We start from the raw sequence: 25,515 nt of genomic DNA, 5'->3' as shown, positions 1-25,515 counted from the left end.
AGAAAATGGGTGTGACCAGGCCAATCCTGACCCTGAAACAGCCCGGGCCCAAACACTAGAAGAGATGTGGGCCTGGGCTAACCCCTGACCCTAAAGGAGCCTGAGCACAATTTTCCAGAGAATTCTGCCTGGGACAATCAAAAAGAGAGGCCTGGGCCAGACCAAGAAAATGAGTGTGCCCAGGCCAATCCTGACCCTGAAACAGCCCGGGCCCAAACACAAGAAGAGATGTGGGCCTGGGCTAACCCCTGACCCTTAAGAAGCCTGAGCACAATTATCCAGAGAATTCGGCCTGGGCCAATCAAAAGAAAAAGGCCTGGGCCAGACCAAGAAAATGATTGTGCCCAGGCCAATCCTGACCCTGAAAAAGCCCGGGCCCAAAGCAAGAAGAGATGTGGGCCTGGGCCAATCCCTACCCTAAAGGAGCCTGAGCACAATTATCCAGAGATGTTGGCCTGGGCCAGTCAAAAAAAGAGGCCTGGGCCAGACCAAGAAAACGAGTGTGCCCAGGCCAATCCTGACCCTGAAAAAGCCCGGGCCCAAAGCAAGAAGAGATGTGGGCCTGGGCTAACCCCTGACCCTAAAGGAGCCTGAGCACAATTATCCAGAGAAGTCGGCCTGGGCCAGTCAAAAAAAGAGGCCTGGGCCAGACCAAGAAAATGATTGTGCCCAGGCCAATCCTGACCCTGAAAAAGCCCGGGCCCAAAGCAAGAAGAGATGTGGGCCTGGGCTAACCCCTGACCCTAAAAAACCTGAGCCCAATTATCCAGAGTATTAGGCCTGGGCCAATCAAAAGAAAAAGGCCTGGGCCAGACCAAGAAAATGAGTGTGCCCAGGCCAATCCTGTCCCTGAAAAAGCCCGGGCCCAAAGCAAGAAGAGATGTGGGCCTGGGCTAACAGCTGACCCTAAAGGAGCCTGAGCAGAATTATCCAGAGAAGTTGGCCTGGGCCAGTCAAAAAAAGAGGCCTGGGCCAGACCAAGAAAATGAGTGTGCCCAGGCCAATCCTGACCCTGAAAAAGCCCGGGCCCAAAGCAAGAAGAGATGTGGGCCTGGGCTAATCCCTGACCCTAAAGGAACCTGAGCCCAATTATCCAGAGTATTAGGCCTGGGCCAATCAAAAGAAAAAGGCCTGGGCCAGACCAAGAAAATGAGTGTGCCCAGGCCAATCCTGACCCTGAAAAAGCCCGGGCCCAAAGCAAGAAGAGATGTGGGCCTGTGCTAACCCCTGACTCTTAAGAAGCCTGAGCACAATTACCAGATAATTCTGCCTGGGCCAGTCAAAAAGAGAGGCCTGGGCCAGACCAAGAAAATGAGTGTGCCCAGGCAAATCCTGACCCTGAAAAAGCCCGGGCCCAAAGCAAGAAGAGATGTGGGCCTGGGCTAACCCCTGATCCTAAGATAGCCTGAGCCCAGCTTTCCAGAGAATTAGTCCTGGGCCAATCAAAACAAATAGGCATAGGCCAGACCAATTAAATAAGTGTGCCCAGGCCAATCCTGACACTAACACTGAGGAAATTTTGGCATGAAAACTAATGTCATATCAGCACAGATTAATCCCCTCCCAAAGAGGCTTGAACCCATGGCCAATCTAAAGTGAAACAATACCGTGGATGCAATATGTACCATAAGGTTCTCTGATCAAGGCCTTAATTTCAGTTCATATTTTACACCTAACCAAGACATGAGTACACACAAATGCCAGCTTGTCACGGATAGCCTTGGACTAACCCTCTATACTTCCTATAATGATTGATATAAGTGACATTCTGAGTACCAGACATGTGGCTCTCACACACACACTTCATTCAATCCGACATCAACACGCTCAAAAGGATGACAACATTGACATAAAGTGCCAAGGGCTCACCTCAATAATCCAGTAACATGGATGCATCTTATCAAAAAGGGTGTTACAATGCACCCTGCACCTTATCTTGACTGACTTTTTTTACAGAAAATTTCCCATACTGGACTCTAGCCATAGACTGCTCACCTAGAATCTTGGGCAAACCCAGAACTTGATCTGATTAACAGAAATCTGGATGCATTATCCCCTCCAAGAAGGGTAACTTGATAATGACATGATTATTGACACAGGTTCAAGGCCATAAGCAGACCTGAAAGGAAACCCAGCACCACCTTGAACCCTAAGTAGACTGGACTAATATTAAATGGTGTGTGGACCACACCCTCTAGTCAACCCAGGACAAGATCCCACCACAAAGGAGGGAGTCTTTAAAGGGACAATGTATCACCTTAATGACCAAAGGAAATGGACATACCCATGCCGGCGACCTGTTCTGAGGTCAGGCATTATCTCACTTCAATTTTTTTGGGACAAATCATAGCCTCATTTGTGACCCAGGTCAAAGCTCACTTTAATGACCAGAGGAAATGGACATACCCATGACGCTGACCTGGCCAGAGGTCAGTCATTTTCTCCCATCAATTTATTTTGTTGGACAAATCATAGCCTCATTTGTGACCAATCCATGCTATTTTACTTAGAAATTTGGACTCAACCACAACCATTATTGTACTGATGTTTGACATAACATCATAGACCATGAACTGTCATCGATGCTAATCTAGATTCTTCTTTGCGGTACCACTGTAGTTTGTGGGATGTACCTGATATTCTTCCAACACATCCAACAAACAATCTCACAGCAGATGGATTAAGACCTCATTGCTCTCTAGTAATCTGAGCCTCACATAAACATCAAATAACAATAGCACAGCTCGGGATCAAGGGTGTGTGGGCCGCACCCTGCAAATCCTCTGTGTCCAGGTCTTCCTGTATGAGGACTTTAAGAGAGCAAAGATAAGAAGCTGATGTGAAGTCTGACCTAGGCCACACCTACTGCTCCAAGAAGGTTGAACACACTTTAACACCATAAGTGGGTTGTCTGAAGAATGACATACTCTGAGTACCTTCTACTGCCTGGGTCTAGAATTTAAGGGTATGTGGGCCGTACCCTGTCTCCATATGACCCAGTGCTACACTCACAACAACGGAGCAAGGACTATGCAATGACCTATAATGGAACAAGGAACCACTCTCCATAGTATCAAGAAGAATTAGATAGCACAGGGTCTCATTGTGATTCACCTGAAACCCAGCCCCAACCATTCCATCCATCAAAAACCTTGGATTCTTAAACATGGCTTCTGCAGCTGATGACTGAAGGACAATCAAAATCAGTGTGGGCTGGGGGCTAACTTAACACCAAGAAGCCTGAGTCAAGTTTAACTTTGACAGTTGTAGGCATCATTCTCTCTTCATCACACCCAGGAGATTTCTTACGTTGGAGGATCAGGAGCACAAGCCATGGCCATCTGGATATCTGGGCCACACAAGAGAAACAATACAGGCAGACACTGGCATGATGGGTGTGTGGGCCGCACCCTGGAGTTATTGTTTGCCCAACTGCTACCTGGTCTTCAAGATATCCAGGACAAGAAGATCTCATGTGTGTTAGCAACACCAACACCTCAGAGGAAACTGGAACCACCACAAGGACCAACACAGGCTTCAAGACCTAGCCACTCTGTTGACCTTGACCCTCAACTTGGCCACTCCATTGACCTTGACCTTCAATTTGATATGATTAAAAACATCAAGTAACTTAACAATGTGATGACCCTGGAGTACAGACACAATTTTAATATGGATGTCTAGTAGAAAACACTGAAATTGACACTCTGGTGGAAACTAGACATAGTTTCTTATGTCTCCTTAGTGTCACCAGAGCCTACCTAGAAGAAGCAAGACTTATACCCTGATTTCTATAGATCTCTGCCTTTATCTTATGTACCTAACACAGTGTCATCTTACAATATTCTTTGTCAAGTATCTCCTGCCCTACCATTATGTATATAGTCTTCAATAAATATAAGGTTTAATTGTGTCCTAGCGTTTCAATTGCTGTGAAGAGACACCATGGCGATGGCAACTCTTATAAATGAAAACATTTATTGGGGTGACTTGCTTACAGGTTCAGAGGTTCAGTCCATTACCATCATGGCAGGGAACATGGCAGCATGCAGGCAGACACGGTGCTGGGGGAGTTGCAGAGAGTCCTATAGCTTTCAGGAAACAGGAAGTCCACTGACAACTGGGTGGGATCCTGAGCATAGGAAACCTTAACGTCCACCTCCACAGTGACACACTTCTTCCAACAAGGCCATACCCACTCCAGCAAAGCCACTCCTCATAACACTCGCTATGAAATTTGGGGACTAATAGCATTTAAACTCCCACAATCTTCCTCCATGGCTTATCCATAAATCCTTATTTTGAGTGTTTCCCTCTATTTTTGACTGTTTTTCAATCTCTGAAATGAACTTGAGAACAGGCTGTGATGTAGATAGATACCTAGCACATCTCTTTCTTCCCTGTTGTCTTCAAGTGTATGGCAATGTATTTATATGCTCAGACCTCAAGATGATCAGCCCACCTCTGACCACGGTTTGTATATTTACCTTTAGTTGGAATCTCCCAAGGAAATCTAAACCAAGGGTCGTAGTAGCCAGAACCCTCACCCAGTCATAAAATCACAGAGAAAAAAATTTCTATATTGGAAGTACAGCTGCCAATCTCTCCTAGTACCCAAATCAGATTCGCACCAATTTTTAGAAATTTTAGGATATGGGGGAGGAACAATTTAGTGCGGCTCATAGGGCACAAGGCATCTTGAAAGTGTTTTCCAGCAGTGTCCACATGAAGATGAATGGACGGCCAGTGAGATTCCATGCATGGAGTCTAAACACAGGTACAGATCCATATTATAGAGATGTGCCATGGGAACTTGAGCCACTGGTGTGTGTGCTTGGGGTACCTGAGAACTGGAAGAACATTTTTATTACAGCCTGTAGACTTCAGGGTTTCTGACTGATCCCTTCTTCTTCAGAGAGTATGGGGGTACCTGGATCACACACAGAGAGATAGTGTCCCCAGGTTCATGGTGTATTCCAAAGGGACAATTGCTGTGGGTTTTATCTCACCCTATCACACTATAGACAATGTCAAAAATGGTTTGCAGAGCCAAGACCATAACACACAATCCCACACACAGACGACTAAGTCAGGAGGATAAGTATAGGTTTCCTCTGGGGCTCTGTGTGTCTGGACAACTCATCTCTTTTTAGTTTCCATTGTCCGGATGTGTCACTTTATCCAGTCATCCATCCACTTACTGAAAGGTACCTGTGCTGCCTCTGCATTTGCACATTGTGAACAAAACTGACATAGATGTTTGTGTTTGGATTCTTGTGTAGGCACAGTAACATGTTATTAAGCAAGGGATGAGAAAAGGGGGCTCTCTAGAATACCATGTCATAAATATGTTGAGCTGGGGAGATGGGTATTAGCTCTCAATGGGTAAGAACATTTGCTGTGCAAGCATGGAGACCTGAGTTTGAATCTTCAACACCCAAATAAAAATCTGGTGAGACCACTTGTGTCCCAGCACCAGGAAGCAAAGACTGACAGATCCTGGAACTCCTGGAAGCCAATCTCACAGAGAGCAATTCAGTGAGAGACCCTGTTTCAAGAGCAAAGGGTTGAAGAGTGGTAGAAGCTGCCTTCAAGCAGCCTTCTGCCCTCCCTGTGGTCACTCAGAAGCACATAAGTGCACATGGGCACACTGACACACCACACACACACACACACACACACACACACACACACACCAAAATCAAGCAAAACTCCCAAAACATTGCTTAACCTTTCCAGACTGGGGAAGCAACACAGAAAACTCAAGAGCTAACCAGCAGGGGGCAGTGTTTGCACAACATGGACAACAGTTACAAAGTAGTTTCCAATTGTTTAATTCCTTCACTATATTTAATTGTTTTTGAAATTCTCTCTCCCTCCCCCTCTCTTCCTACCTTCCTCCGTGTGTGTCAGAGAGAGAGAGAGAGAGAGAGAGAGAGAGAGAGAGAGAGAGTGTGTGTGTGTGTGTGTTGTGATGTGTATGTGATGCATATATATCTGAGTAACATGTGCAGTTACAAGAGGCTAGAAGCAAGTACTGGAGTTCCTGGAACTGTCTTCAGGTCCTCTGGAAGAGCAGCAAGCCTTCTTAACCACTACAACATCTCCCAGATCCAATGTTTCTTTATTATTTCTCAGGCATGTGTATATGGTAAGGGGGATAAATCATCAGTTCCCATGGAATTTGTCTAGAAATCTTATGTTAAACATGTAAGGACACATTGCCAAAGAAACACCTACAACAGCGTGGTTGGGGGCAAGGACTGTTTCCATGGCATAGAGCTACAGTTTTGAGCTCCAGGCTCTCATAGAAGAGATTTGTGCTGTTTTTTCCCTGTGACTGCTGGGGCCTGGTTTGGGTTCCACACTGTAGACAGCTCCTTTGCAGCAGAATATATCTTTGCTTTGAAGGCCAGCACCAGAATTCTGCAGTGAACACTGACCAAGAGTTGCAAACAGCCACAGGCTCTGACTGAGAGGAAGACAGGGAGCTGTAGAAGACTGGATGGGCAGGATCTGGGGCAGATGATATTTACACCCATAAAACATAGGGCTTTCAGGAACCAACCAGAAAATACCTGTAATTCAATGGGGGGGAAAAGCTATGAACACGAGCATGCTATAGGAAAGGTATCCATTTATCTGCTCCAAACAGATGTCATTTCCTGTGTGTACTGAGAGCAGTGAAGGCCCGCACTCAAGACAGCTCTATTGTGCTTCCTTCAGGGTGCCTTTTCCCTAATGTACAGACAGCTGTGGCTAATGCTGCATGGGCTTCTGTCTGTGGCTCGGACACATAAGGATTAGCCTGTAGGTGTCAAGACTGCTGAATTTTCTCTGTGGAGACCCAGTGGAAGCTCCAAAACCTTCAGCAGCTATTCTTTCTTGTGTATGGAGTATTTATAAAATACCTGCAGATGCAGTTTTGAAAGTTGTCCTCAGGTGGGAACATACACCCATGTATATCATTACTATTGTAGAGTTGATCTCTATTGATTGGCAAAATTAAGAGACTAGAAGATGTTCTGAAGCTTGTTGTGGGTTATTCTGATCTCACTGTGATGACACTCCTTGAGATTGGCAATAAAGTTTTCTTAGAATCAGAGGGCAGAGCTAACTACAACCTGACCAAAATTAGCCATAGAGGTTTTGGAGGACAAAGGACATATAGAGAGACACAGGAAGTAGTAGGGAGGGGCTTACTTAGGAGAGTCTAGGCTCTTTGGATCAAGGAAAGAAGGAGAGAGGTCACTGGTCACTCCACAGCCACTTCTCTTATCACTGAGGCTCTTACCCTGATATCCAACTCCAGAGTGTTTATTGATAAAGATTAGTTAGATAAACACTTCAATAGCTAAAAGGAGAAATGCCTTGTATTGGTTCAAAGGCCCCACCTCACTCAATGTAATACCACTAGTACCTCAAATTTTAAAGTTGTATTATGGAAGGTTTGTGGAAGTCAAGACTGACTTTCAATGCAAAATGCTACTTTTATGTGTTACTGCACTGGAGCACCCTGCTCTCCAAAATCAGATGGGGTCCTGAGTCACTCATGTCTCACTTTCCTGCTTAGAATTTCTTAAATTATCTAAACTTGGGCCCCGAGGGATGGCCTTCCTCTATTGTTAACTCCAGTTCCAGAGGATCCCGAAGCTTCTCCGGCTTCCACAAGCACTAGACACGTGTAAAGGGCACTTGCAAACATGTAGGCAAATCTCTCATACACAGAAAATAGAAACAAATGAATAAAAACAATTATCTGAACTCAAGCATGCAAGGAAATGGGGCACCTGAAAGGCTCTCCAGAGAGGAGCCCTGGCCCACCCCTTTGCAATCCTGAGCCCGGCAGGGCAACATGCAGAAGGAGAGGGGGCCTGGGATTCTTTAGGTACTTGTTGTTTTGCCTAAGTCAGATCATTACTTGGGTAGATAGCTCCATGGGTTCTGGAGAGATGAGACCAGCCCAGAGGGAAAAATCTAAGAATTGGCCTCCCACATTCTCCCCAGAAGCCAGGGTACCATCACCTGTCTCAAGCATGACGCCCCTTGGTTTGCCCAGCGGGCCCTGGAGAGACACTTTAGTCACTTGGAATAGTGGGGGCTGGGAAAATAGATACATGCTGTCTGTCTGACCAGAGGGGAGAAGCTAAAGGCTTGGGACGCCGAGCCTCAGGAGTTCTCTAGGATCTTAGTCTTGTAGAGAACGCATTCTTCACTAAATCATCTCAGTAGTGCAGGCAGTGAGGTAGGGGCAGGAAAGAGAACTGGTTGCGTTTTTTTTTTTTAAATCAACCTCTTCCTCTTGCTGTGCTCCTCAGTTGCCCTTTGAGTACTATTTTCTGTACACATCTCTCCTGTGCCCCCGGGAACACCATCTTCCTACCCTGGCAGACAGATTTTGTGAGCTGTTTTCTCCTCTCATAGCTCTTGCATTTTCAGGAAGAGATTAACTCTTGATGTCTTAAGCTGACAAACCTAATACCACACTTGGGACTCGGGGGAAGAGGAACCCTTAGGGATTCTGTTTCCTGCCAGGAGTTTCCAAGGAAGAGGAATGGGCAAACTTTCTAAAGAAATTTGCCCATGACTGTCCCAGTCAGACTGTGTTACGTGTCTGGAGGCTAGAGAGGAACCAGCTGGAGGGAAGTCACTCTTCTGAGTGGGGTTTCCATACTTCCTGTGGCCTGAGAAATTAGTGTTGGCGCAGAAAGATGAAGCACTGACCTCATCAGTGATTTGAAGTCCACACTACCGGTCATCCAGAAGGAACCCCAGCCTCCAGTCAGGTTCAGTAGCCCATCCGTGTGTAAGAACTGCCCTGAATCCATAGCTTTGGGTCCTCACTGCAGGAGAGCAAAGGGACATCTCATATCTTCCTCTATCACTGTAGGAGAGCAAAGGGACATCTCATATCTTCCTCTATCACTGTAGGAGAGCAAGGGGACATCTCATATCTTCCTCTATCACTGTAGGAGAGCAAAGGAAAATCTCATATCTTCCTCTATCATTGCAGGAGAGCAAAGGGACATCTCATATCTTCCTCTATCACTGTAGGAGAGCAAGGGGACATCTCATATCTTCTATCACTGTAGGAGAGCAAAGGGACATCTCATATCTTCCTCTATCACTGTAGGAGAGCAAGGGGACATCGCATATCTTCCTCTATCACTGTAGGAGAGCAAAGGAAAATCTCATATCTTCCTCTATCATTGCAGGAGAGCAAAGGGACATCTCATATCTTCCTCTATCACTGTAGAAGAGCAAGGGGACATCTCATATCTTCTTCTATCACTGTAGGAGAGCAAAGGGACATCTCATATCTTCCTCTATCACTGTAGGAGAGCAAGGGGACATCTCAAGTCTTCTTCTATCACTCTCGCCTGAGTTTTGGACACAGAATCTCACTTGGTTGACTGCACTCGCCAACGGGTTAGATTGGCTAGAGGGATCTAGATGACCTCCAGGGATTTGCCTGCCTCTCTGCCACTTCACCCCTCCAGTGCCAGGGTTATAGATGAACCCATTCATACTCATTTCTGGCGTGGGTTCTGAGAATACAAACTCTACTCCTCAGGTGTGACTAAGAGACATCTCCCCAGTCTCTCTATAGTATGTATTAAAACAAAGTCTCACTGAATCTGGTGCTCACCAATTGGCTGGACAGGCTGTCCAATGTCCCCATCCCCTAGAGTTTTAATCATATTTCTTTCCCATTATTTTCCTTTTTCTATTCACAGTGCTGGATGGGAGGGAAATGGCTTTCATTTTAAAGGTGGAGATGGATGTCAGGGTACCACTCAGGTTGATCGTTTCACATAAAGCATTTGCTTTTTGTACTTTAGATAAAGTAATACATTAAAAATCAGTCAAAGAAACCAGAATGAAGTTATAAGAACTGAAGACTGTTCCTGGACATGACCACCATGACACTTGCACAGTGGTTTATCCTCATAGCAGAATGTCATGGTTTTCTGACCATGTTTTTAAGATGCTGTGGTAAAGGATAAGGGACCAGGCTGCTCAGGCTGTGGTTGTCAGTGTGGGTCACAAACTCATGCAAGGTCTCATTTGCCAGGTCTTCCTTGTGGGTTAAGAGGACGATCATGTGCCTCATGACTCCTGCCCCAATCATTTCTTTCACTCTCCTCAGGGCTATGGCGTCCTGGGCTGTGAAGCGTCCCAGCTGGGTCACCAGTAACAGTACATGGGGTCCTGGCACACACAGCAGGTAGCAGTCTCCAATGTCCTTTCTTGGTTCTGGGCCTTTGACTCAAAGATGGGTGGCGTGTCTACCACTAGGAAACTCCTTCCCTTCCATGTGCCCATCTCTGCCTGGCTGGTCCTGGTCACTGACTGGGCTCCAAGTCTGGACTCGAATGCTTGTCGGCAGAGGATGCTGTTCCCTGTGGCGCTTTTCCCACAGCCAGATTTGCCCACAATGAGCATCCTCAACTGGTAGGCTTCCCCGTTCCCATGTGCGAGAGAAAGTTTGTGCCTCACTTAGCAATTCTTCAGACTGGGATGTCGTGGGTCCTTGCAGAGAGCTCCTCGTTCCCAGAAAAATGGGTGTCATTCAAATGTTCCCAACTGCTTGCCTAGAATTTTAGGTGGTTCTTGTCCTTTATTAAGTTCCTGTTGTGAGCCCATCCTAGAACACACAGGCACGGGGTGGGATTGCCACAGGAGGGAGAGGCTCTGTTCCATCTGGACCACAACAATTATGTCATTTCTGAAGAGAAGGTCCCTGTGATTGCCCCTGGAGAATGCTCAGGGCAGATCCCAGGTAACCTGGTTGTGAAATAAGTGTGAGTTTAGAAGACGGCAGAGATGAGAAGTCATGAATGACAAAACAGAGTCACAGCTTTTACCCCCAGAGTTCCAGACACGCTGTGTCAATGTGCTCAGCATATGTCCCCCCCAGAGGTTATTTCAGGTGGAAGAGCTGCAGCCACTCACTCAGAGCCAGCTGGGTACCTAGGAGGCAAAGTGGGCACTGGGAAATGAGATGAGGGATGGTGACAGTTAAGTCTGGGAAATGATATGGAGTGGGCTGCTGAAGAAAGTGGAAGAGAAGATGGTTAGGATCACTTAGAAGTAGACAAACTAGAAAGGCCACCTCTTTGCCAGGTGTGCTGGAGGGACCCCAGGAAGCCAAGAGCTCAAGTCGCCAGCATAGAAGGACTGAGGATATGGTACTGGCTTATGAGTCCCAATGAATACTAAGTGCACTATAGCCTCCTAAGAATCTGTCATTTGTGGAAGCTGAGGGTGTGGCTCATAGTGGAGTGTCCATCCAGCAGGTGTGAGCTCAGAGCTCAATTCTCAGGATCACAGAAAACAAACCCATTAAAACCTGTTTTACTCCTTTTACTCTGTCTCTCCCTTGGTGTTCTGGGGTGTTCTGTAAGAAATAGTAAATTTAGGATTGCTCTTCTATTTCTTTTCTTTCTGTTTTGGGGACAGTTGAGAGGAGATGAGGGGAGAAAGAGAAACTTTATCATTGTTTAGTTTCGGCCCTTGGAACTCTGGATGCATGTTGGTGTCACATTTCCCCACATTGTGTGGAGGAGAGTGTCACAGTGGAGTGTGTGTGTGTGTGTGTGTGTGTGCATGCACTTGTGTGTTCACATGCATGTGAGCGTGTGTGTATGCATGTGTGTGTTTGCAAGCATGCGTGTGCCTCTGTGTGCATGTGTGCAGGTGGGTGCACACATGTGAGCACATGTGCATGAATATGAACATGTGTGTACATGAAAACAACAGTGGCTTGGACATAAGAGATTTGGAGACATGGGGAACAAACAGCAATGGCCTTTTTGTTGTTGATCTTACCTGAATGTATGACCAAAACAGGTGGGATAAAGAACAGTGACTCCCATTCTTTATTACTTTATGACCTTGGTTTTTCTTACTTTTGGCTATAGTTCCATATGTGCACTTCTCAAGGCCTTCCATTCTTTTCTGGAACCCAAACTGGACAGGAAGTAAAGTCAGGTCCTTGTGGGAACTGGTAAGACACTTTGACTCAGGAAACTCAGGATAACTCTCCTTGCATGACCATTTCCATGGTTAACTCTCCCACCTATGTTTTAGTTTCAAACATCTAAGTAACTGGCTGGAGTGAGGCAGGGTCATCCTAGTACAATGTGCCATTGGGTTTCCTTGCTCATGGGAAAGCAGAGGTTTTACTACAGGTGAACTTATGATCTGCACCAAGCTAGAAGTATAAATATGGGAAGCATTCTTCTATGAGCAAGAACTGCCTCCTGAGTGTTGGGATTAAAGACATGTGCCAACACTGCCTTGTGCCAACACTGCCTGGCCCACCTTTTTTTTTAATGGCTGAAGAATTCAGTTTGCAAGAAGGATAACTTATAATTCTTAACAAGAGCTGCATGGTATTGGAGAATTCCAACCCAGACATAATTAAATAACTGAAAACTACTCCGACCACATATATATTACAAGTCAGTATTACTCAGGTATAGAATGAGTAAACATTGAGTTTAATAATACATAAGCCTATGTTTTTCTAATATAGTATTTATATGTGATTGAATAGAATTTAGATGTTCTCACTACCTATTCAGTATCCTTCATTATTTTATTAAAATATTACTTAGAGCAATGTGGCAAAGACAGAATGAAAGTGTTCTCGAGTTTTAGCCTATAAAACCAGTAGAGGGTTCCATTGTTTTTTTTTTTCTGCTGAGTAGTACTCCATTGGGTAAATGCACCACATATTCTCTATCCACTCTTCAGTTGTGGGGCATGTAGGTTGCATGAAGGATCTGGCTATTACAAATAATGCTGCTATGCACATAGTGGAACAGACGTCCTTGTTGTATGAATGTGCATCTTTTGGATATATGCCTTAAGAGTGGGATTGCTGGGTCTTGTGGTAGACTAAGTCCCATTTTCCTGAGGAATCTTTGTACTGATTTCCAAAGTGGCTGTACAACTGGCACTCCCACCGGCAGTGGAGGAGTGTTCCCCTCTCTCCACATCCTCTCCAGCATAAACTGTCCTTGTCGTTTTTGATTTTAGCCATTCTGAAAGGAGTAAGATGATATCTCAGAGTTGCTTTGATTTGCATTTCTCTAATGGCTAAGGATGTTCCGCACTTTCTCAAGTGTCTATCAGCCATTTTAGGATACTCCATAGAGAATTCTCTATTTAGTTCTGTACCCCACTTTTTAATTGGATTTTTTGGTGTTTTGGAGACTTGCTTCTTAGGTCATTTATAAATTTTGGAGATCAGCCCTCTGGGGTTAGTGAATATTTTTTCCTATTCTGCGGGCTGCCTTTTGCTCTTGTTGACTGTCCTTTGCCTTACAGAAGCTTCTCAGTTTCAGGAGGTCCCATTTATTACTTGTCAATCTCAGTGTCTGTGCTACTGGTGTTATGTTCAGGAAGGAATCTCCTGTATCAAGAAACCATCCTGAGTGAGGTAACCCAGTCACAAAAAGACGAATATGGTATGTACTCACTCATCTATGGATTTTAGATATGGATCAGGGGAGTCCCAGCCTACAATGCCACAGTCAAACCTTCATCCAGCTACTGATGGAAGCAGAGGCAGACACCCACAGCTAAACACTGAATTGAACTCCTGAAACCCAGTGACAGAGAGGGAGGAGTGATGAGTAAAGGGGTCAAGACCTTGCTGGCGAAATCCACAGAGGCAGCTGACCTGACAAGGGGGAGCTATTGGACTCCAACTGATGGTTGAGAGGCCAGCATGGGACTGATCCAGACCCCCTGAATGCAGTGTCAATGAGGAGGCCTCAGCAATCTCTGGGGCCTTGAGTAGTAGATCAGTGTTTACCATGGCGTTTGAATGGACTTTGGGAGCCCATTTCACATGGAGGTATGCTCTCTAAGCCTGAATACACGGGGAAGGGATTAGGCCCTGCACTGGATGAAATGACAGACTCTGGAGATCCCCCATGGAAGGCCTCACCATCCCTGGGGAACGGTATGGGGATTGGGTGGGGGGCTGGGGAGCTGATGGAGGGGCAAGGGAGTAGGGGAGGGAGAGGGAGCTGAGATTGACATGTGAATCAAGCTTTTTTCTAATTTAAACAATATATATATGCATACATACCAGAACAGGGTTAACTCTCTAACAACGAAGAAATAATTAATGAAAAACTTATAGGTCAACTTACTAATATAAAGCCAATTGGTCAACTTGGTCTACAGAGTGAAACCACTGTCTCAAAAAATCAAAAGAGGAGCAGGAGGGATTAAAGAGGAAAAAGGGAAAGGTGAGAAGAGAGAAGGAGGAAGACAGAGGATGGAGGACAAGAAGATGGGGAGGAAGAGGGAAAGGGGAGACAATGTTGGCCACAGATGTTCACATACTTAAGCTCAATACTCAGAGGCTGACTAACGTAAGGTGATTGCCCAAGTTCACGGCGAGCCTGAAATTCAAAGCGAGCTGCAGGTCACCCTGGGCTCCAGAGTGATGTCCTAGCTCAGTAAAACAGAAGAAATACATGTGGTGTTGACATAAATATGTATCAGCTATCAAAGTAATTGCATGTACGATCCTGCAATACCAGTAAATACCTTCGGGAGCCCGATTCTCTCACTCTTGGAGTTTACACCACATATGCATTCCACTTCATTCTGAGAATGTGCGCGTCATCTTTGCTATCTTTGTTTTGGTGCTTGGAGTCACAACTTTTAATGCTTCCTATGGAACAGCATGGTTTAGATCTCAAGTGTTTAATCACAGCAAATGGAAAGTAAGAGTTGCTTGAAGATTCATTCATATCAGATGTCATCCTGGTAATGAATTATTCACGAGTCACAGATAAGGAATACTGCCACCATGGAAGTGAAGTGTTAAAGGGCCACATGCATCAGAGAACCCTCCTGTAGAAGAATGGGACTTGAGGGGACTTGGGATGGAAATAAAGATAGTTCGTGGGATTTGTCTTCAGTTGGTCTCATATAGCAAACTCCTTCAGGCTAAGACCAGTATTGGATTCAAATTCTTCAAAGTCAGTGTCACATGGACTGCCCTAAGTTCAACTGCACTAGGAACCTCATTTATCTACATCATCATTAAAATTTTATTTTGCAGTAGGATCTTGTATCTTTTGTTATAATTTGGTAAGAAATTTACCCCTATAAATTAATAAGAAGTAAATCAAATAGAAAATGTGTTTTATTAGGAGACGCATAAAGAGTTACTTGTTATAGTTCATATATACATTTGAGGAAGAAAAAAGTAAATGTTATCACGATCTCATGCTGGAATAGAAGGATAGATGAGGGGAATATTGTATTATTTTCTTTCTAATGTTTACCTCTCCCTATTTCATAAAACAAAAACAAAAACAAAAAACCTAACCATGCTCTACTTCCAGTTTAAAAAAAATCCAATAGACACTGTATTTCCTCAAATATAACACATGGTAATATAATACTAACTGACAATGAAATAGGACACTCACAGCAATATTCTAGAGGGAAGTTTATGTGAATGTGCTGTCTGTGTCAAAATACATTATTTTACAAAACCAACCCTTTTCCTTCTTACAGGAGGGTGAAATTATATGCCTATGTGATGAGAAGAAGTGACAGAGACATTGTGATAAGGCATGTGATGTCTGATAGGACCACTCAAAGTGACCACTCAAACACATAACAGCAAATAAATGACTAAAGAGGAAGTAGCAGACACAACATGGAAACCCTGGACAGAGGAATAAACCCATATTCCCAGATGAGAATGGACAAAACACTGTTTCATGAAGCTAGCCACAAAGGTGCAACATGTGAAAACTCCTGAGTTACCAATTTCCTCGGTTATCAGGTTCATATGTTTAGACTGCCCTTGGCTACAAGTAAATAAACGTACACACAATGTAAGCGCAGTTGAGGGCACACTAACATAACTATGTTTTTAAGCCTGAATGACAGCTACCTCAACAAGTTTTCATCATGAGCAACACAGTCCTTGGTTTGTATAACCATAGTCTGTGTGTGTGTGTGTGTGTGTGTGTGTGTGTGTGTGTAAGAAGTGAATGTTGGGTGTTTTCCTCCATCATCCTCTACCTTATTTTCTGGAACAAGGGTCTTTCCCTGAACCTGGAGCTCACTATTCAGCTGCTGCCTGTTTGACTATTATAGATAACTATTAATCTGTATTTCTTAAGTATACATTACATTTTTAAATCCTGCTGACTATGCCAGAGCAAGTGCGAGTTTACTTCCTACCCCAGCTTTTTCAGTTCTCAAGTAGCACCGAAGGCCACACCCTAAGGCCGGTCCCCCAAAGCTATTGGAGGAAGGAATTCCCACAACAATCTCAGTCTCCAATAGGTTGTAGATGTGAGAGCAGAAAGTAAGGCTGGATCAAAAGGACCATGCAAAGGGATCTAAGAAGTCATGCTATACGTGAGTCTTTAGGGCTGTTCAGGGTGGTATGCAAAGGAATTCAGCTATGACTATGCTACTTCACCCAAATTATTAATAAGTATTTAGGTCTTGTTTGTTTGTTTTTGAAACAGGGTTTCTCTGTATCCGTTTTGGAGGCTGTCCTGGAACTCACTCTGTAGAACTGGCTGGCCTCGAACTCACAGAGATCCGCCTGCCTCTGCCTCCCGAGTGCTGGGATTAAAGGCGTGCACCACCAACGCCCGACTAGTTTTACAGTTTCTAAGTGTGTGTGTGTTGAAGGACCAACCTGCTAACCTATAGTAAAGACAAACTCAGTCTCCAGTAGATTGTAGATTTGTCAGTATACCTCTGTTTCTCAAAGATTGGGCTATTCCCCACTTGTAACCTTAACTACAAAGTTTTGTGCTTCCTGTTCCACGAATGGCAATCATGTCTTTGTTTCAAAAAGTTGTTTATAATTGTTTTGCAATCCTACCTTTGTTTCAAAATGTTATATGATCACCTTGTTATGACTACCTGGTATTATGCCCACCTTGTAACCATGTCTGTTTCAGGAGGACGTAAAACCAACCTGTTATTACTTTTTATGCTTACATTCTGCTTCTGTAACCACGTCTATTTTGCCTGCCAAATCCTCCATTTGGAAACCCATAGGCCAGAGCTCTATGAAAAATATGTCTTCTTCACATCTAATGCTGACCTCTGGAAGCCCGCCTTAGGGAGAGATAGCCCGTGTACACGAATAAACTTGCTTTAATTAATTGCTTGAGCTAACTATTTTGGCCGAGATGATTTGGATCTGTGGTCTTTCTCCTCCCATCTTTGGGAATAACAGTGTCTTGAGAAAATGTTTTTGTATCACTTCTGCCTCCAAACTATCCGTCTGTTCAGCGGATATCAGCAGAAAACAGAGGGAAAACTGCCAGACAGCGGGGGACTGCGGAATTCAAGTTAGACAAGACGGAAGTGGTCCCAAGAAACTTGCATCTGAAATACACTTCCAAATTGCAATAGTAATTTTAAGTCGCCTTTTCCTAAACGGCATTCCTAAGCAGAGACACAACCACATTTTCATCCTCAGCACAAACGAGGATCTGCTCCATTTAGAGGAACATCTCTTCTTCCAGCCTCGGAAACGCACGGAACCACGTAGCTGAGGGCTCTGATTCTCTGCCGGGCTCTTGTCACCAGAGGACCAGCCGCCTGGCGGCGTTGCCGTGGAGACGGAGCTCGCTGTGTGGATGTGGCAACTCGCCCGGGCACAGCCTTTGCGGACTATCTGCGGCAGGGGCTCACAGGACCGACGCCAATATGGTTAGTGGCTCTGAATATTAAGGGATGGGGGGCTTCGGATAGGTTTTTCCCCGGGCTTAGAGTTCCCAGCACACTACTGGATAGAACCTAAGTGTGTCTGCAGAGGGCGATCCCCTTATTCCTCCAGTGTTTCCACCGGGGCTAGCGAGGGATGCAGAGAAAAATGCCTCGATGCTCCCTTCCCTCCTGCTTCTCCATTTCCCGACACCAGATCCGCTTGTGGACTGGTAAAAAGAGCCAGGGAAGGATGAGATGGTAGGAGCTGTGGAAATTGTGCGTGTCTTGTGGACAAGTAGTTGGAAGTAGCTATTTGGTTCTCCTTCAGAGGCGATGGCCCTTTTGATAAAATGCGTCTTTAAAAAGTATCTGAACAGACTTACTAGTATTCGTTGATAAGGAATTGGCTTGTGGATCACAGAGCTGTTACTCTCGATTAAAAAAAAAGACTTTTGAGTTGAACCGTCTTTGCCGTTTGTTTTACAGATGCTTTCAAGGGCCAAACCCGCCGTGGGCGGCGAGTCACCGCACACCGACAAAAGAAAGAAGAAAGGTAGGAAAATTCCAAAACTAGAGGATCTGCTTTCGCAAAGAGATTTCACCGGCGCCATTACCCTATTGGAGGTAATGTCCAAAGAAGGATTCCTTTTAAGTCTGGTGAATGTCGGGGTGAATGCTGGTTACTATGCTATTGGTATAGATGGGTACATTCTGGGGAATCCGTGTAAATATAGCCAGACACATATTCCAGATTGCAAGTTAACTATAAACCTGATAAAATATTTTAAAAATTTGGACTGGAGAGACGGCTCGACAGTTAAGAGCACTGGCTCAGCCGGACGGTGTACATGCCTTTAATCCCAGCACTTGGGAAGCAGAGACAGGCGGATCTCAGCGAGTTCGAGGCTAGCCTGGTCTACAAAGCGAGTTGCAGGATGGCCAGAGCTGTTACACAGAGAAACCCTGTCTTGAAAAAAACAAAACACAAAAAAACAAACCCAAACAAAAGCTGCTCTTCCCAATGATCTCAATTCCCAACACCTATATGTCTGCTCACAATCGTTAGTAACTCCAGTGCCAGGGGGTCCAAGGTCTTCTGACCACCTTCAACACCAGGAACACACATGGTGCATAGAAATAAATGAAGATGCCAGATGGTGGTAGTGCATGCCTTATTATTATTATTATTATTATTATTATTATTATTATTATTATAGTGCATGCCTTTAATCCCAGCACTCAGGTGGATCTCTGTGAGTTTAAGACCAGCCTGGTCTGCAGAGTGAGTTCCAGGATAGGCTCCAAAGCTACACAGAGAAACCCTGTCTCAAAAAACAAAACAAAACAAAAAGATAGATGAAGACAAAACACTCATACACTTAAAACTAGCTTTTTTTTCTAGTCCCACAGATGGTGGATCTAACCTAAAAATACAGCATTACACATGATAAATGTCAGTTCACACATTGTCATAATTCCTGAGTGATTTATAACTTCTTTCTATTTATGGTATTTTGCTTGAAAAATTAAGTGATTGTACCGTGTTTATTTTTAAAATGTTGTAAACCCGTAGAGCTTTTCAGCTCTGCGTGTCAGGGTCATCTCTTTCTACAACCAATGCTAGGGGTCAAACTCAGGGCCTCAAGGAAGCAATTATGCCGCAGATCTACACCCCAGCTCAGCCGCAGCGTGTAGAGCTCACCTCTTACTATTGGAGTGCCAGGATAGACGCTCAGATGTTTGTATTCCCAGGCTGGTGGTTTACCTATGTGAATTCCCTAGGTCTGCTGTGGCGTTCGGGAGGGCGGGCGCATTTCGGGTGGGTGGTGTCAGGAGTGCTTCTGGCAGGAGCTGCCCTGGGAGACTGGGCTTGGGGAATCTGGCGTGAAAAGCGGATGGGAGGGGTTGTGAAGGGTGCCCCAGAGAATAGAGCCCCGACAGCACGGTCTGGTTGTGCTGTGCTGCAGCCTGTTACAGTATTGCGTTTTCCACTCGCCCTTTAATGCAAATCTATAGTTACACATCTCTGAAACTGGCGATAATAGTTGCTTTGATTAGCTTTATGTATGTTTCTCAGTATTCCATGCCCCCCCCCAATCCTGAGTGTCTCGCTAGTGCTTTGATATTGAGTCCAATTGTTTGGCTTTGCTGTGTCAACTCATCTCTTGCAGTAGGAGAGTTGACTTCTAGCAGTGAAAATCAGAGGACTGAATATCATATACATTTCTATTGTTTTTTAAGACAGGCTGGTCTCAAACTCAGAAATCCACCTGCCTCTGCCTCCCAAATACTGGAATTAAAGGTGTGCATCACCTACTTGACTACGTGTCTGTGTTTTGAAAAGGGTTCATAAAATGACGTGTGGAGTTGTGTCTGCATGTGGGTATGTGGGCCTGGATGCAGGTGCCATAAGAACTGGACCCCCTGCAGCTAGGGTGACAGGAAGTCGTGTGCTGCCTTATGAGGGTTTCGGGAACTGCACTCGGGTCCTCTAGAAGAGCAGCAGCAAAAGCACATGTACACATAATCAAAAATAAAATACCAGCCGGGTGTTGGTTGTGCACGTCTTTTTTTTTTTTAACTTTTAAGAAATAGTTTTTTTCTTTTCTTTTTCTTTTTATTAATATTTTTTTCCATTTTAAATTTAGATAAGAAACAAGGTTGCTTCACAAGTCAGTACGAGGTCCCTCTCCCTTTCCCTCCCCTCCTCCCGTGCCCTCCCCCCATCCCCCCCCGTTATCCCCTCATTCCCCCAGGGAGGGTGAGGCCCTCCATGGGGGTGTCCATAGTCTGTCATTTCATATAGGGCAGGGCCTAGACCCTTCCCCAAGAGTTCAGGGTGAGAGTGCACCTCACATTGTTCTATGGGAGTCCAGAGACCGTGTGTATACTTGGGATGGGTACTGATCTGCTGTCCAAGGCTCAATAGATTACCTAGGCCTCCTCACTGACACCCAGATTCAGGGGGTCTTGATCAGTCCCATGCTGGATTCCCAGGCTGATGCCTGGGATTCAAGAGTTAACCTTTGTCTGGTCAGCTGTTTCTGGGGGTTCAACCAGCCCAGTCTTAATCCCTTTGATCATCAGTCCTCCCTCTCTGATACTGGCTTTCTTGAGTTCAGCTCAGTACTTAACCAGCCAGTAAATGAAGTTTCTGTTTCCCAGACTCTCTGGCCATAGGATTGTAGGCTGGCACTCCCCAGATCTATGACTAAAATCCATATATGAGAGAGTACATGCCATGTTTCTCTTTTTGTGACTGGGTTACCTCACTCAGGATGGTTTCTTCTAGTGTCATCCATTTGCCTGCGAATCTCATGATTCCATTATTTTTTTCTGCTGAATAGTACTCCATTGTGTAGATGTACCACATTTTCTCTATCCACTCTTCGGGTGAGGGACATCTAGGTTGCTTCCAAGTTCTGGCTATTACAAATAAAGCTGCTATGAACATAGTGGAACAGACATCTTTGTTATATGAATGGGCATCTTTTGGATATATGCCTAAGAGTGCAGTTGCTGGGTCTTGTGGTAGGTTTATTCCCATTTTTCTGAGGAATCTCCATACTGCTTTCCAAAGTGGCTGAACCAGTTGGCACTCCCACCAGCAATGGAGGAGTGTCCCCCTTTCACCGCATCCTCTCCAGCATAAATTGTCATTGGTGTTTTTGATTTTAGCCATTCTGACAGGAGTGAGATGGTATCTCAGAGTTGCTTTGATTTGCATTTCCCGGATGGCTAAGGATGTTGAGCACTTTCTCAAGTGCCTCTCAGCCATTTTAGACTCCTCTATTGAAAACTCTCTATTTAGTTCTGCAGCCCACTTCTTAATTGGGTCCTTTGCTGTTTTGGAGACTTGCTTCTTGAGTTCTTTGTAAATTTTGGAGATCAACCCTCTGTCAGATGTGGGATTAGTGAATATTTTTTCCCATTCTGTGGGCTGCCTTTTTGTCTTGCTGACTGTGTCCTTTGCCTTACAGAAGCTTCTCAGTTTCAGTAGGTCCCATTTATTAATTGTTGATCTCACTGTCTGTGCTACTGGTGTTATGTTCAGGAAGCTGTCTCCTGTACCAATTCGTTCAAGGGTACCACCCACTTTCTCTTCTAAGAGGTTCAGTGTGGCTGGATTTATGTTGAGGTCTTTGATCCATTTGGACTTAAGTTTTGTGCATGGCGATAAACATGGATCGATCCGCATTCTTCTACATGCCAGTCTCCAATTATGCCAGCACCATTTGTTGAAGATGCTTTCTTTATTCCATTGTATATTTTTAGCTTCTTTGTCAAAGATCAGATGTTCGTACGTGTGTGGGTTAATACCCGGATTTTCAATTTGATTCCATTGGTCTACCTGTCTATTTTTGTGCCAATACCAAGCTGTTTTCAGGACTATAGCTCTATAATAGAGCTTGAGGTCAGGGATAGTGATGCCTCCGGACGTTGCCTTGTTGAACAGGGTTGTTTTGGCTATCCTGGGTCTTTTGTTTTTCCATACAAAATTGATTATTGTTCTTTCAAGGTCTGTGAAGAATTGTGCTGGGATTTTAATGGGGATAGCATTGAATCTGTAGATTGCTTTTGGCAGGATTGCCGTTTTTACTACATTGATCCTGCCTATCCAAGAGCATGGGAGATCTTTCCATTTTCTGAGGGCTTCTTTAATTTCTTTCTTTAAAGATTCAAAGTTCTTACGATACAGGTCTTTCACTTGTTTGGTTAGCGTTACCCCAAGGTATTTTATGTTGTTTGTGGCAATTGTAAAGGGTGATGTTTCTCTGATTTCTCTTTCAGCCCTTTTATCATCTGTATATAGTAGGGCTACTGACTTTCTTGAGTTGATCTTGTAACCTGCCACTTTGCTGAAGGTGTTAATCAGCTGTAAGAGTTCCCTGGTAGAGTTCTTTGGGTGGTTGCGCACGTCTTTAATCCTAGCACTCGGGAGGCAGAGGCAGGTGAATCTCTGTGAGTTCGAGGCCAGCCTGGTCTACAGAGCGAGTTCCAGGACAGCCTCCAAAACAATACAGAGAAACCCTGTCTTGAAAAACCAAAATAAAATAAAATACCTGGGCTGATGAAAACAAAGCAAAATCAAAACAATACAAAACAAAAAAGCTTAGGGAGAAAGGGTTTTTTCAGCTCATAATTCCAAGTGACTGTCCATACTGAGGGAAGGGAGCGCAGAAATCTGAAGGCAGACCTGCTTACAATTCTATACAGTATTACCTCTGTCTAAGGAATTTGCTTTTCAACCAAAGAGGCACTGTATGTTGGTTTATTTGTCTGAGACAAGGTCTCTATGTAGACCAGGCTGGCCCTAAACAGTAGAGCAGGCTGGGTGCAGAACATGATGCCACCACAGCAGACTGGTCTTGCATTCACAGAGTTCCACCTGCTTCTGCCTCCTGAGTGCTGGGATTAAGGTTGTCAACCAGCTAAGAATGTACCGCTATGCCCAGCTCCCTAAATTGTTTTGCTCAGGTATTTATCAGAACAGTGGAAATGAAACTAGAATGAGTGGTAATTGAGAATCCTTCTCAATCCTTCCTCGCAAGTAAAACTTATCTTTTGTCAGGCGAGGAATTCCTAAGTTTTTGTAGTGGACACAAACTAGACTATCTTCTGTACACCTTTAACTCAGTTAGTCTTTAAGCTAGCCTCATGGGATAATAGAATGAATGTCTTCAGAGGAGGGTAATGAACTATTAATATGCATGTGTGGTAACGGGATAAAAGTTAAGTGTAATATTAAATGCAGCAAAACCCAGTGGTGGGATCCTAGACTTTGGAGGCAGACGTGACTTTAATCCCTATTCCGACAGCGACAGGGACTGACCGTGTGATCTCAGAACCATTGCGTGGCCCCTACCCTTCCGTCATTTAGCTTTAAATATTTTTTGTTTTTGAGACAGGGTCTCTCTGTGTAGCCCTGGCTGTCGTGGAACTATCTCTGTAGATCAGGCTGGTCTCGAACTCACAGAGATCCTCCTGCCTCTGCCTCCCAAGTGCTGGGATTAAAGGTGTGCGCCACCACCACATGACTGGCTTCAAATGTTTTACATAATTCTTGCACATCATCCAGAGTTACTAAATAACTCACATACTTTGTGGAATAAGGTGCTAGCAAACACAGAAAAACAAATCCAGCATGTGACATTAGGTGACTGCTGACTCCTGTCAGTGGAGGCTTCATTGAACTGCACATTGTTTGACTTCTATTATTCAGAAATTTATCAGTCACTCAGCATAGCTTAAAAAAATAAAACAAATAACAGAGCTGGAGAGATGGCTTAGTGATTATCGGTTAAGATCATGGGCTGCTCTTCCAGAGGAGTGGGTTCAAATCCTAGCATCTACAAGACAGCTAATGACAGATTTCTGTAACTCCAAGATCTGGCACTCACACAGACATACATGCAGACAAAACACCAATGCACTTAAAAGTAAATAAATGATTAAAAATATTTACAATTAAAATCTTTTTTCATGTTTTTTTCATTACCTTTAATGAGAAGTTCAAGTGCCATGTTGGGGAGCAAGAAGAGGATACTAATTTGTGGATTGGATACTGTGCTTTTCACCTGGGTGACTACAAGAGCGCTTTGGAGGTTAGTGAAAAAGGAATCACATGGTGTTTAAAATGACGCTATATGGCACGCACTCATGGTAACAGCAGAAGGAAATAATGCAGATGAAAACAAAGTACAAAGAAAGAAATTGCTCTGTCTTCCCCAATCCTACGTCTTTTAATGAAGGCCCCACTGACCCTTCTTAATGTGCTGATTCAGAGAGCGGTGGGGAATGGTGACAGCACACCTGTAATATTGTGGGGATCTCTCTGTAATAAGCACTGTGGAAGACAGGAGATGCCACTGGTGGGCTGAATCCAGAAAGCTTCTGGAAGACTTTCATCGCAGGTCCAGTTTGTGTCTTCATTTCATACTTGCTGTAAGATTTTATAGACACTGCAGGGACGGTCAGTGATGGGCTGCAGCCCATGATCCCAGCTGTGCGGGTGACGTCATGAGTGGCAGATAGCAGCACTAGCCATGCTTTTAGTAAATATTGGAATGGTCTTTTCTTCCTCATTCTACTTGAATATGAAGTGGATGGGGAGATACATGAAGGGGGGCGTGTTTACAGAGGTATGCAGTGGGAAGTCAGGACATAGGCTAGAGGAAGAGGTGGGGGAGCCAATGGAAATGCTTTCGGGAAATCTGCTAGCTTGTAAGTTAGTTAAATAATGAGACAAATATTGTGCTCAGTTTCACACTTTGCTTATAACATATAAGCTAAAATACTTGTATAAAACCTATAAAACAAACAAACAAACAAAAAACCCATACAACAAAGAGCATGTGTAATAGCCTTCCAATATGGTTGAATATTTAATATATTTGTTAGGATTATTTCTGTATAATGGAAGTTATTATTATGAAATGTTTAAATAGAACCCAAAAAGTAACTATGAGAATGGGGAGAATTTTCATGTGTGGACTGGCATGTGCGTCTGGATCTTACTTGCCCTTCAGTTCTATGTAACTAGAGTGTCTGTAGCACGTTAGTATGTAATTAGAGTGTCTGTAGCACGTTGGTATGTGAACTAGAGCGTCTGTAGCACGTTAGTAATAGCGCAAGGCTGAGCCCAGGGCCCCTGCATGTCCGGTGAGCATTCTGTCCCTGAGCTATGCCTCTGCATTTCATATTTCTTCTAAATGTTTTTAGAGTTACTTACTTTACTTTATGGATAGGAGTGCTTTGGCTGCATGCCTGTATGTGAACCAGGTACAA

The 25,515-nt window shown here is 44.4% G+C and overlaps 2 long non-coding RNA genes and 1 pseudogene across 2 annotated transcripts; 2 read left to right on the top strand and 1 right to left on the bottom strand.

Moving 5' to 3' along the window:
* Positions 1-9,407: 9,407 nt before the first annotated feature.
* On the bottom strand, positions 9,408-10,500 carry LOC121133023 (annotated as a pseudogene).
* A 2,922-nt stretch (positions 10,501-13,422) lies between these two features.
* Positions 13,423-15,965, top strand: LOC121133025. The gene is made up of 2 exons (XR_005869755.1): positions 13,423-13,478; positions 15,556-15,965. It is a non-coding gene; the product is annotated as an uncharacterized LOC121133025 (long non-coding RNA).
* A 1,493-nt stretch (positions 15,966-17,458) lies between these two features.
* On the top strand, positions 17,459-24,567 carry LOC121133024. The gene is made up of 3 exons (XR_005869754.1): positions 17,459-17,730; positions 18,214-18,351; positions 24,240-24,567. It is a non-coding gene; the product is annotated as an uncharacterized LOC121133024 (long non-coding RNA).
* The last annotated feature ends 948 nt before the right edge of the window (positions 24,568-25,515 follow it).

This window comes from Mesocricetus auratus, unplaced genomic scaffold (assembly GCF_017639785.1).
Source record: "Mesocricetus auratus isolate SY011 unplaced genomic scaffold, BCM_Maur_2.0 Super-Scaffold_100019, whole genome shotgun sequence".
In the NCBI taxonomy this organism is placed as follows: Eukaryota; Metazoa; Chordata; class Mammalia; order Rodentia; family Cricetidae; genus Mesocricetus; species Mesocricetus auratus.
Note: the sequence above shows the minus strand (reverse complement) of the source record. Positions and strands in the feature narration are given on the sequence as shown.